We start from the raw sequence: 4564 nt of genomic DNA on the forward strand, positions 1-4564 counted from the left end.
ACTAATTCATATCAGCACTAGCAAAGAATTTTGTATAAGTTAACATAATGTCAGTTTGTATTCAGTCTTATCATTGCTAAGGCAAAACATAACTATTATACCACACAAAGTACAATAAAGGACTTTATTCCCTGCAGAAATTATGGCAGATTTGAATATCTTGCAATTACTTTTAAGGTCCTCGTTTTCTTTGATAGTTAAGCTCTGTTTCCCGTTTTTATAATAGTTCTTGATTCGCCCCCAGATGGCGTTACTGCAAGCATCACAAAAATTAGTATGTCAAAGTCTGAAATTGCTCTTCTTTGTATATGTTTCTTTCTGCTGAGCTCGGCCACCATTTCTAGTCTTCTCAGTGTCGGTGCCAAAGATGGATGTCTTCTTACGCTCTGTATGTCAAGTCTGTGTTGCCTGATGTATTGGTGTCTACTCTTATTTTTGGTAAGTCAGACTTTCCTTAGCACTATGGCAATGTTTCTTTGCATTTTCCTTGAGAAGTGAGGCTTCCTTGAGCTTTTATTCGATGTATCGATTCGTAGCAATGATTGCACAGCTCCTAGTTAGGACGCCATTTTGGTTTCGTTTAGAATGCCATGATCAACACTTTTTTTCAGCCCTCCTATCTTCCGTTAACCTTCACTGCTTTGTGGATTATTCACTTGTATTCAAATTTGGTGTGTTTATTGAAAATGTGAAGTGCTGTGTCTGGTAGACATACATGTTTATTGCTTTTTAAGTGTGGAACAGTGCTTATAGAGGTGTTTTTCACTCGGTGAAGTGTTTACAAGGAAATGTTTTTCAAACTTAGTGCAATTCGTTATGTTTCCGTGTGCTCAGTTTGTGAAAAGGAGTGGAACATGGCAGCAATGGTGAATGATGTATATAGAATGAAATACTTGCATCGGAGTTTATTAGCAGCCAAATCCGAAGTGTCTGTTCGCGGGTAACTATATATGGGTATGGCTAAGTTTTGATAATGAAGTAGGCAATATATTTGGAAATATTTCAGTCATTATCATCTCATTTTCATATTAAAGGTATTGCGTAGATGATAAGTTATGAAATTAGGCTTATAGGCCATATAGGTTGTTAGTTATATGGTTATTTGCCTCAATTACCAGTTTAGTTCAACATGGGAATAATGACTAAAGTTTTATGTTTGCAGTATACAAACAATAAGAGACCAGCTTTTGAAGCTCCTTTTGCTGGTAAATGATGACATCCGATTGCATTTTGTTTACCCTAAATTTTCACAGAACAAGAATAGTAAGGCTAACATTGCTAGTGAGAGGTTTTTGTCCTCGCAGTTGCCACCCATTTTAAGCAAATATTCAAAGACGGATGATGATAGATTAATCTATAATGTACGCATGACCAGCTGTTATATACAACATGTCGCAATTTAACTTAATAAAAATATGCCGTAATGTGTTCAAGTTGAAATAGAAATTAAGACACCGTTCATTTCCATAATTCCAGTCAAACAACGGGTTGGATATGAAGACCTTCCGACCACCGTCGAGGACCACGTCACCCTCAGTCGTCTACTGACATCGCAAGAGGGAGGGAGGAAGCCGTCATGACAGCACTAGTCTTGCCTCGAGGAGGGTTGTACCTCCTTCACGTGTAAGTTTGGTAGTGGGGTAAACCTTCGTCGGGTCAAGGAGGGTGTTACCTCCTTCACGTGTGAGTTTGATAGTAGGGTAACCTTCGTAGAGTCAAGGAGGGTTGTACCTCCTTCACGTGCAAGTTTGATAGGGGGATAAACCGTCAAGTCAAGGAGGGTGGTACCTCCTTCACGTGTATGAAGACCATCACAAAAATTAGTATGTCAAAGTCTGAAATTGCGCTTCTTTGTATATGTTTCTTGCTGCTGAGCTCGGCCGCCATTTTTAGTCTTCTCTGTGTCGGTTCCAAAGACGGATGTGTTCTACGCTCTGTATTTCCAGTCTGTGTTGCCTGATGTCTTGGTGTCTACTCGTCTTTTTGGCAAGTCAGACTTTCCTTAGCACTAAAGCAATGTTTCTGTGCATTTTTCCTTGACAAGTGGGGCTTGATTGAGCTTTTATTCGACGTATCAATACGTAGGAAGATTACACAGCTCCTAGCTAGGACGCCATTTTGGTTTCGATTAGAATGCCATGATCAACACTTCTTTCAGCCTTCCTATCTCCCGTTAACCTTCACTGCTTTCTTTGGATTATTCACTTGTATTCAAAATGTGTGTTTATTAAACATATACGAAGTGCAGCGTCTGGTAAATATACATATTACTTTTTAAGTGTGGAACAGCGCTTACAGGGGTGTTTTTCACTGTGAAGTGTTTACAAGGAAGTGATTCTTAAACTTAGGGCTATGCGTTCTTATGTTTCAGTGTGCTCAGGGCTGGGATCAAAGTAAAGTGTATTATCTTCAGTGACTCGCTCTGAATATTGTTAGAGACCAGCCCCGCAGCAGTCGCAAAGGCGCGGACACCGTTGCTTCGTTGCCAGTGAACTTCATTGGGTCGTGGGTTCTGAAACTTAGTTCTACCGTTCTAATTTGCCTTTCGAAGGGGCCAAAATTGGCAGCCAGACTCTTGAGAGCCCGAACAACAAGCTCTTTTCATTTTGTGGGCCAGTAACCAGTGTTAAGCGGGAGGGTTTCCTCTAGTGCGTTTGCCTAGTTCATAGTTAGACAAAGCTAATGATTCGCTGACCCTTGCGTTCTGCTTGGCTTTCAAACCTTAGAATTGGGCTTGGCAAATTCAGGTAAATGTTGGGTTCTTTGCTGTTTTACGATTTGCCAATTTTAGGTGCTTGGCGGCCTTAGTTGTGTGAAACTCTTCAATTCTCTGACTGTTTCAAAACGGCAAGTTTTTGACATTGAGGCCAATAAAACATCGTTATATTCGTCTCGCTAATAAAACTTTGCCTATATGAAGTTTAGCTAAATAAAATAAGAATTCCAAAGGATCAACATGCTCGAATACGTCAGTTAGGCAAGCCATCACTGCTCCGTAGCGGTGGTAGCCATAACTACATGCGCAGCGACATTGCGCAGGACAATGTGCAATCGTTGGTGTTCCGACTCTGTCGCGTGCCAGCTACTGACATGTTCGGTGCTGTAGTCATTCTTTCAGAGCTAGTTGTTACTGCTCTTCCCTGCGTTGTCGCTACCCTTGCTTTGTTTTGAAAGGTTTTTGAAATTTATTGTTAAATATATTTCATGATGTATTGAATGTCGAACCTCACACAACAACGCATCAGTGTGATACGAACGAAAAGTCGTCAGTGAAGAGAGATTGATAATTTCGGTATCGGCCAATTTTACCGCTGACGAATGATGGAGTGTATCAATATCCTGCTTACGAGAAGGACAGGCAGGAGTATTCATGCAAATATCGTATTATAACGGGGAAATCATGTGGCATAATTGTAACCTATTTGCAGAATTATCACCAGTGTTCAGTTAAGAATATATCTTGCTGCTCAGATACCTAACCGTACTACTGCAGCATTTGGTTGAGTGGTTTGCATTAACCACTTGCAGCCTTCACTTACCTCAGCTTTATAGATATCACACCCTCTCCAACTGAAATGTTCGAGGTACATTTTGATTGTTAGGATAATGAGGATGAATATCACAAGTCGATCATCGTGGAAGTTGATGGTTTGGAAATAAGATTTTTTTTTATCCGCGAAGGATAATGCCACTATAATTGTATACATATACCACAAATATAGGAAGAAAAAAATTGTCACAAGCCTTCAGCATAAGATTATGGGTATATATGAAGGAGAAAGTATGGGTAACTTCGGTAGACTTACTGTACCAAAAAAAGGAATAATGGTTTATATGAAGGAATTGGAAGGAAATATTTCGGTACTATATGGAAACAGTGGTTATAAAAGGGATAATTTGTGCTAATATGAAATTTTGCAAAAGAAAAACGTACAAAGATAGACATGTTTTCCCAGTAGTACGAAGCATATTTTTATTAGAATGAAGGTACCGCATAACATCTAAAATGCAGAAGCTTAAACATTTTTTTTGCAGATACAAAAGAAAAGTATATTCAGTAAGTTCTCAAAAATGCACGATTGTATGTTTACAAGCAATGGCTTTATACTTTTTTCATCACCATGTTTCATATTTGTGTGTTTGTTCGCAAGATCCTGTATTGCGCTTTAAAAAATTATGAAATATTATCTGACTCTGCATATTACTGCATGTATTTTCGTTTTCAACGAGTATGACTGAATATATTCAAATTTAGTGTGTATTGAACATATGTGAAGTGCTGTGTCTGTTAGACATACAAGTTTATTGCTTTTTAAGTGTGGAACAGTGCTGATAGAGGTGTTTTTCACTCGGTGAAGTGTTTACAAGGAAGTGTTTTTTAAACTTAGTGCAATGCGTTATGTTTCCGTGTGCTCAGGGCTGGGATCAAAGTAGTGTCTTACCTTCAGTGGCTCAATCTGAACATTGTCAGAGACCAGCCCCGCCGCAGTCGCAAAGGCGCGGACACTGTTGCTTCGTTGCCAGCGAAATTCATTGGATCGTGGGTTCTGAAACTTAGTTCTAC

General features: G+C 39.4%; 1 long non-coding RNA gene across 1 annotated transcript; it reads left to right on the forward strand.

Annotated features, from left to right (window-relative positions):
• Window positions 1-356: 356 nt before the first annotated feature.
• LOC139765774 (uncharacterized) lies at window positions 357-3179 on the forward strand. Its single transcript, XR_011716735.1, has 2 exons — window positions 357-438; window positions 1477-3179. It is a non-coding gene; the product is annotated as an uncharacterized lncRNA (long non-coding RNA).
• The last annotated feature ends 1385 nt before the right edge of the window (window positions 3180-4564 follow it).

This window comes from Panulirus ornatus, chromosome 56 (assembly GCF_036320965.1).
Source record: "Panulirus ornatus isolate Po-2019 chromosome 56, ASM3632096v1, whole genome shotgun sequence".
NCBI lineage: Eukaryota > Metazoa > Arthropoda > Malacostraca > Decapoda > Palinuridae > Panulirus > Panulirus ornatus.